Source organism: Lactuca serriola, chromosome 2, assembly GCF_051521515.1.
Source record: "Lactuca serriola cultivar US96UC23 chromosome 2, Lser_US96UC23_V15, whole genome shotgun sequence".
NCBI lineage: Eukaryota > Viridiplantae > Streptophyta > Magnoliopsida > Asterales > Asteraceae > Lactuca > Lactuca serriola.
In genome coordinates this window covers 224780947-224790023 of record NC_136409.1, presented here as the reverse complement: position 1 = coordinate 224790023, position 9077 = coordinate 224780947, and the positions used below count along the sequence as shown (strand labels likewise).

The 9077-nt window shown below is 37.5% G+C and overlaps 1 long non-coding RNA gene across 1 annotated transcript; it reads left to right on the top strand.

Moving 5' to 3' along the window:
- The first annotated feature begins 405 nt into the window (after positions 1-405).
- Positions 406-1986, top strand: LOC145088703 (uncharacterized). Its single transcript, XR_013701196.1, has 2 exons — positions 406-598; positions 1033-1986. It is a non-coding gene; the product is annotated as an uncharacterized LOC145088703 (long non-coding RNA).
- Positions 1987-9077: the final 7091 nt, after the last annotated feature.

Below are 9077 nucleotides of genomic sequence, written 5' to 3'. Positions count from 1 at the left end.
CATAAAATATACATTTGATAAATAAGTTAGAGTTGATAAAAAGCATATGAACGTGATTTATGTTACTCTGTGGCATTGGTTTAAAATTTCAATTTAAATCTGGAACACAATTTTTATTATATATATATATATATATATATATATATATATATATATATATATATATATATATATATATATATATATATGACGGTTCGGTTCGGGTATCTACGGATATCTAAATATAAAAACCGAAACCGACCCGTATGTACCCTGTTTGTTCGATTTCAGTTTCGATTTATTTCGGTTTCGATTTTTTTGATTTCGGATTGACCGGATCGGCTCCGTTTTTTGGTTTTACGGTTTTTTTAGACTCCCTATTAAGTCCTACTTCCTACCCTTTAAAGCAAAATCTTGTGTGGACACGGGGACACCACTAACCTACTTCCTACCCTTTAAAGCAAGAACGCCGCACATTTCTTTTACCATTCGAAACCTAAAATTCCAAAACTCTCTGCGCATCTAAAAAAAGTTCCTCACTCTCACCACAAACTCTTTTCAATCTGAACATTGCCGCTGTTTCTTGCTGTATCCGTTGCTGTTTATTTCTCCCTCCACGGTACGTTTCTCAACCCTACTTACTTATGAAGTCTTTTATGTCTTCTGACTCGATGCTTCTCGCTACAATATTATAAGAAATACATCAGATCTGTGTAGATCTATAAATTTAAATGTTGATGTACATATGCTTTTAATAAACGAAAGTCTGTTGTTATTCCTGTTCCGAGGAACAAATAAGTTAGATCTGTGTAGATCTATACATATATAATCTTTTTCCAGAAGTTTTAAATTCAATCTATGCAGTATCAAAATTGTAACTTTAGATCTGGTGAAATCCCTTTTCATTTACAATTTACAATACGACCATAACAGCAGCTTCTTTTTGTTTATTTATTTATTTATAAACGCAATGTTAATCATGATTGCTTTAAATAAATTCTATTTCTTTCTTTTTATTTTTATTTTACTTATGACGATTTTTGTTTTTGACAGCTACCGTCTTCCACCTTTGTTCGCCGAAAATGGCTTCACCACTGCGCACGACTCTGTAGAATGTCAAAGAGGGTGTTTTGTGAAACATATTCATCATGTTTTTGGCCAAACAGCTCTCTAAATCTTGCTATTCTAAACTAAGCCAATAAAGATGTCTGGTCATGGCCATCTATACAAGCTTCATTTTGATAAATGAAAACATTTGAGTGATTAATTCCCAAGAACCCTTTCTTATGCTATAAACCTCAACTTGCAGCCACTCTTTTAAGAAGTACCTTAATAGGCTGCTAATATTGGGTCCGATGGTCTGAGAAAGCTTGTAAGCTTAACAACTTTGTAATCATGAATATTGGTTTCAAACCGGATTGGATAAAAAATTTTGATCAAGAGAAATGTTCCAAATGTAATAAAACACATATTCTGGTTTGATACAAAACTGATGATTACAAAGTTGTTAACCTTGCAAACTTTATCCTACCGTCTCTATCCATCAATCGGGGTGTACGGATCCGACATTAGCAGACTATTTAGGCATAAAGGGTGGCTGCAAGTTGAGCTTTATAGCACGAGAAAAGGTTAGTGAGAGTAAATCACTCAATGGTTTCCATCGAACACTACAAAGATTTACAATTAAGATGAATCTGTGTAGATGGGCATGATGGTTCGTTGGTATGTTTTTTACTCTGATTTGGAGTTGGAGTGAAATATAGAAACGATGGTGGTGAAAAGGGCTACAAACTACGAAGGGGATGGCATAGATCTACTTTGTACTTTCTGTGATAACTATTTTGCATGATGTTTTGTTGTCAAGTGAAGTGGTCTCTACTTATTTTGTCTTCTGTTAGCTGTTTTGTAATTTGTATGATGCTATGTTTCTTGATTACGAAAATGTTTTATACTAATTGTCTTTGTATCTTTCAACATAAACCCAATAACAATGTTTTTTGAAGGCCAGACTGTGTCAATTTACTTGTTAATATCAATATAGCCGTCTAACATTTCGTTTTTAAAGGCCAAACTGCCAAAAATCACTAAATAGATATAATAGATCGTATACCTAATAAAAAAATCATCAAACAGGTGACAGCTAATGTCACATAATCTAACAAATCACAAAAATGATGACCCCTCATATGCCATGTCATCATCAAAATAGGAAGACCTATTGGACCATCAGGTATATCCAAAACATCTCTGCTCCAAGAAACGTTGTCATCTCGATGATATTTCTACTTTCATTCTGAAAACCTAAGCAAGACTCCTTATTCCACACCATCAATTACCTATTAAATTTGAGAGAGATAGATAGAGAGAATAAACCTCTCTCTCTCAACATGCTTTTTGCCGCTCCACACCATGTCCATGCATGACGGAGGGTCCATGCCTAATGGAGGTGGTATTCACATCTCTACGCCGTTGCAACATCAACCCCACACATTTGACATAGAGAGTATAGTTGATGGTCTTATAAACTGTCAAAGTGGTTCCAAATATAAATGTCAAAATTTGATGGTTTAATGAGATAAATTGATTTGATGACGTATCCGATGCAACACGCTATGTACAACAATATGATAGCTATGATGAATAAGCATTCCAATATGATAGTATGGCTGCAAAACAGTCTGTATGGAAACTCGTTGTATAGTAGGTTGACATTATGAGAGTGAAACTACATGACAACATGACTATACCCTAGCAATATAATACACCTGACCACCAACGTAGTTTGATCCATCGTGGGCACACCACTACCAAAATTTCATGTCAACCGATCATAGTCCATAATGAAGAAACATAGTTTGATCCATCGTGGAAAGGTTCTAATGTCCTCATCGTCCCTACAAAGGATCCACACACGTCGTTACTATAAAAGGACCAACATTCATCTGGTAAAAAGGGATCACCTTCTCTTACTCTCACAAACACACTATTTCGCTAGAATAAACCATAACTGTCAGAGCAAAACCAAAAACTTGAGAAAATTTCACAATGGTTCTTTTGCTTTTCAAATTTTCCTTAAAATAGTCCTTATAAAACCTTTTTTGCATGGATAGTTCATTTGAAGCAAACATTGCACACAAATGGTCCTTATAATTAATTTTGTTAACAATTCTATTAGATGTTTGTGAAATGACAAACATAACTCTGTTTTATGCATACAAATCTATCTCTCTCTCTCTCTCTCTCTCTCACACACACACACACAGAGCTAAAAACACTAGTCCCATTAAATCTTTCAAATCCTCTATTTTCTTCCTATTCAACTTTGATTCATCTAAAATCCACATATGAATTCCACAAGTAAACAATAGTAGAATCAATCAAGGTCAGGTACTTAGTGATGGCGAAACCATTGTTTCCCTTAGTCAGGTTTTTGAGCTCGGATTCTTCAGCCCCGTGAATTCTAGTTTCAAATACGTCAGAATTTGGTGTTACTAATTTCAAAGCCAAACAGTCGTATTGGGAGCAAACAAAGACGATCAAATCACATGTGATTATGGTGTTTTCCGCATCGATATTGATACAGAATAGAGTTGTGATCATCCAATTAACACTTGTCAAATCAGAGAGTTATTTGAATATCACATCAGAATATAGTCTCTGGTTTGTTTAATGGAGGTCTCCTAAAGATCATTCAAAAGGGAATTACTCCATGAGAATTGATCCTCAAGGTTCGACCTAGGTGGTGTTGGTGGTTGTCGAGGCCAACAAAATAAATACTATAAATATTACACACTAAAGTAGCGTATAGCGGTAAAGGGATCGTATCCACAGACTTTGATTTAAATCTCTATGTAAATCACTTGTTCAAGTACTTATAAAACAAGAGTAAAAGTAAAAAAAAAAAAAAAAATAAAAAAAAAAGTTGAGGGGGGGGGGGGGGGTTAAATCTTTTTGATTGCTTGAGAAATATAAAACTAAGCTAGAATGGAAATATGACAAGTAAATGATTTGATTAAATTCAATGAAGTGAAGTTGGTTGATTTTGGGATACACCACATGGATGACATAATTGACTTATCATTAGACTAAATGGAACAACACTTGTGAATTAGTTTAACTTGGCTATAGCAATTCATAAGCACAAATTACCTCAACTCTTCATCGTTATTAAAATGGTTAGAGGAGCTCTTAACACATTTCCTTAATTAAAGTCACAAAATCAATGAAGCATATAATCTTGTGAAAATCAACTAGTTTTAAGTTCTAAGAGTTACCAAGTCCAAAAGATAATCAAATGCTTACATTATCATTATGGAGGAAACATTTCCATGGTTTAAATGAAATGAAAACAAACATATAAACCATTTGTTGCTTACTAATTTGAGGGTCCATTACTTAACCAAGAAATTAGTCAACAAAAATAAGAATTCATTCATCAAAGCTCATGATCAAGGATAAATAAACACAAGAAGATGTTTGACTAGAAAACATTTCCATAAAATTCAAACACAAGATAATATGAAGTCTTCAAAGCAACTAATCATCCATGGGTTAAACTCTAATCAACCAAATGTGAGTCTAGCTAAGCATGGCTAAAATAAAAGAAATACAAGATAGTTTAGAGGCACCAAACATTGTTCTAGTTGCAAGATGAAAAGAAATTACACCAATCTTCTAAATCTTCAAATTCTTCCAAAGCCTTTTTGAGAGCAAAATGAGTGGTTCTTGAAAGTGTTAATGATGAACTTCATTCAAAATCCTCAGTAAAAAAGAGCCCGTTTCCAGATCTAAAAGTTGGCCAAAAGCAATCCACCAACCTTCCCAAAGTAGAGACAAAAGCCAAAAATCTGGATTCTTCACAGCACAATCCAAGCGAACCGTTTGTGGATCCACGCGGACCGTGTAGGTCTAACTGATTGTGTGTCTTGGCCCATTTAATTTACAAACCAACCCAATCTTTCCATTAACATCCCATCCCATATGCATAAATTCTTAGGAGCCCATTTATGTTTTTCCAAAGCCTTCAATGATGATCCAATGCTCCTTTAGTCTTCCTTAGCTCGAGTCCTCGTCGTCTCGTCCAAAAATTAAGTCCAATACGCTTCTTGCTTATATTGACACCAAGCCCAATTGCACCACTTCAAGTCCACGAACAAATTGCAAGCCTCCAATAGTCTCACACTCCTTCCATACCTCTAATAACAAATAGTCTTCGATAAATCCTGCAAATAAGTTCAAAAGACTGGAAAACACCCGGTAAAGGAGAAAAATAACAAAAAGAGAAAATATGCATGGATATTAACTAAAATGAGATGACCTTAACTAAACATAAAATATGAAAAGAAGTAATAAAAATGAAACTATTAGTGGTGGTTTGGGAAGAGTTATCTTGTCGACGGCTATGGAGATCCGGTCACTAGAATAATCAGATATTCATCGGAATCCCATAAATAAGATCGTTATTCCTTTATGGTTTCAACTTAGTAACCACGACAAATAGTGAAATAATGTATTCCCTCGCTCAAATCCATTTACACCCAATTTCCTTCATGAAATCCCCATTTCTATTGCTTAATAGCAGCAATTCATCGCTAATTTTCAAATCGGTCTTCCATGCCTTCATCACGAAGGCGTCGCTGACTAAAACACAAGTTATTGTGTCGACGCCCTTTGATTCTATTTCACTGGATTTATCGAAGAATTTGGGGAGGTGTTTTTAGGAGCAAGTGGGTGTGAAGGTATTAAGGTTGTAAAAATCGTTCGACGTTAGCTAGTCGGTGGAATGGGGTTAAGGGATTAATCGGATAGGCGGAGATTAATCGGGGACCATTAATTGCTAATTTGTTAGATTTTAAAAAATTAAATATGACTAATATCATACAAAAGTTCTTAAATACCATCAATATCATAACAAAATAGGTTAATATGATCAATACAACACTAATCATACCTCAAATAGTTTCTTCTGAGATATAACTTCTTCAAAGAGTTAAAATTTCATCGGGTTCTACTATTTCAGTCATTGTGTATGCAGAGATTAATCGCTAGGCGCCCTCTAATCAGTTAAGTAGCGCCAAGGGATTAATCGGAGATTAATCGGGACCTAATCGGGATTTTTACAACACTGAGGTATCAAGGACCACAAAGTATTTGGTGGTGGTGATTTTAAGGGTGGTGAAGTATCTTGTGGTGTGACCGGTGGGTGAGGTGGAGGTTTTTGAGAATGCTTACCAGTGAAGGTGACCAATGTCGCACGCACGTACTATCGAGTCTTGCAAGTAAAGATGTTCGGGGATGAGAATAAAGAGATAACAAAAATGCATGCATGCTAATGTCCTAAATTAAATGTTATCCCAAAATAAAAATAAGAAAATAAAATATTTTTGGAATTTATAAAAAAAAATGAATGCAAATTAGCTAAAGACTAATATGTCATGCAACCTAGAAAAATGCATGAAAAAGTAAAAGTAAAAGAGAATACCCCACCCCAAACTTAAGAACAAACATTGTCCTCAATGCTTAAGGTAAGAGAGGAAATGACCTACTTCAGAGGATTGGACAGTAGGAAATGTCTGTGGCGGTAGTAGTAGTCCCACATGTCCTTGACCTGACGGGAAGTGGATGGAAACAGTTGGTCCAACCTACTAACGCGGGTTGACACATCCTGTATGGCATGAGTGTTCTCTTGAGTTTGAGTGTCGATATACTGAACATTGGAGAACATCGTGGCAAAATGATCAAAGTATGTGGGGGGAAATATGATGGGATCTCGTGTCCCCCTGCTGTTGCGGCTGATAGCGAGTCTGGCTAAAATGGTCTTCCGACTCGAGAATCACTTCTTCATTTTCCTCATCCTGTTGTTCCTCATCCTCTATGTCGAGCAACACACCCGCTGGAGTCAACTGATCCAGAGGAAGCCAAGTGTCGGGGTCATCCAGTATGAATGAATCACCAATATAGCTGGGGAGGATGTAAATCGCATGCTTGTCACCAACAAGCCAATTGTACAAGTCATTGCCCATAATGTCCAACATTTCTGCTCGCTCGAGAGCGAACCAATTAAGTAGGAAGTTGGGTTGGTGGTGGTCGACGGGCAACTACGCGGAGCGGGGAAGTCTAGGCCGACGGATCGACCTACAATAATAATAAGTCCCCCAATATGGATCTCTCATGTGGTGTGTTGATGGACCGCCTCACATGTATCGAGGAAGAATATGGAGAAATCATGGGTACCACCCTATGACATGCAATATAGGAAGAAGAACTCGCATCTATTAATTTGACCGGGCTCGAGTGTAACACCCAAATTTTCAAATAATTTTTTTTCACATTTTAAAAACACACTTTCATTCATAATTGTTATAAAATATCATTGTATCACATAATCAATTCATAACATCACATCCCAAGATCAAAATATGTAAAAGCTCCTCAAGTGTGTACTGATCAAGCCGGCGCCTTCTCGCGATCCTCACTGGTACCTGACACACATAACATAACACTGTAAGCATAAATGCTTAGTGAGTTCCCCAAAATACCACACACAACACATATTAGCCACTCAAGGCTATAACTCTGTTTGACCCTCTGGTCAATGTGTCTCAGTGGGACCCTCCGGTCCCATAACTCTGAGGGCCCTCTGGCCCTAACTCTGTGAACCTTATGGTAACTCTGTAAACTCTGTAACATACATAGCATAAAGCACATAGAAATCTCATCATGCAAAAACATATAAATACGCTATCACATAACTCTAATTACCACTCTAGGTAAAGTATAGTGAGAAGACTCACCTCGGGTAACTCGGTAATCTCGAACTCTGTAAAATCTGGTCTAGCCTCCGCCTAATCATATGAAATAAACACTCTAAATCAATACATCTCTCAAGGCTAGACTATTCCCTCTCTTAGTACTCTCAAAAGGGTAAAAGGCCATTTTACCCCTCTCATGGCTCAAAGACCCTAAAGTTGACCAAACCCTAAAAGTCAACAAAAGTCAACTCTCCGGGTTACGCTGCGCGTACCAAACATGTACGTTGGGCGTACCCGGCGTCCTCACAGAAACAGGGTGCGCGACCCCTTACGCCGCGCGTACTGGGATTACGCCCCGCGTAACTCCCAGTTTCAGATTTTAAGCTCTTGGGGTCTTAAATAGTTAAGACCCACGTCCAACTTCTATATCTGAGCATATCTAAGCCTCTTAATCCATAAAGTTCATGACTTTAAGCCTTTGCATGGCTGAACAAGTCACTAACACCCATAATATTCAATTTCCCAACTCTAGAAAGCTCATAACTCAAGTATGACCTCATATCAACGACCAAAATGGAAACTTTATGGATCTATAACACAAATACCACTGAAATGGGACAGATCTAGGTCCATGGAGCACATTACACTCATAAAGTCACCATCTTTGGGACTTTTAACCCTAGAAATGGTCCATGCAACATCAAACCAAATAAAGAGGAAAGTTTTGAACTTTATACCTTTAGATGAAGCTCCTTTCTCTGAAGATCTCAGATCCAAACTTGCACTTCAAGCCCTAGCCTCCACAAGCTCTTCTCCTTCTTCTTCACTAACACACCAAGACACTTTTAGCTCCAAAACACACACACTCAAGCTATGGACGATGGAAGGCTCTCTCTTAGGGTTTCACTCTCTGATATGGAGGCTGAGAAATGAGCCTTAGCATCCTTTAAATAGTGTACAAGCCAACATTTAGGGTTTGCATCTGGACCCATTACGCCCAGCGTAACCCTGGGTATGCCCAGCGTACCCAGGCGAGTCCGCGTCCAAATTAAGCACATGAGTACGCGCAGTGTACTCCCCAGTACGCCCAGCATACTTATTTGCTACAAGAACTCTCTCAAGGGACCAATTTTGACAACTTGACAAAATGGAAGTGTTAAATAGCTTTACTTGGATTTCAGGATGTTACAATTCTCCCCCACTAGAACCAGACTTCGCCCTTGAAGTCTCATGCCAAAAACAACTCCGGATGTTGCTCCCGCATTTCTGACTCCGTCTCCCAAGTCACATCGGACCTCTTCCGATGCTGCCACTGGACCTGAACCTAAGGCACCCCTTTGTTCCTCA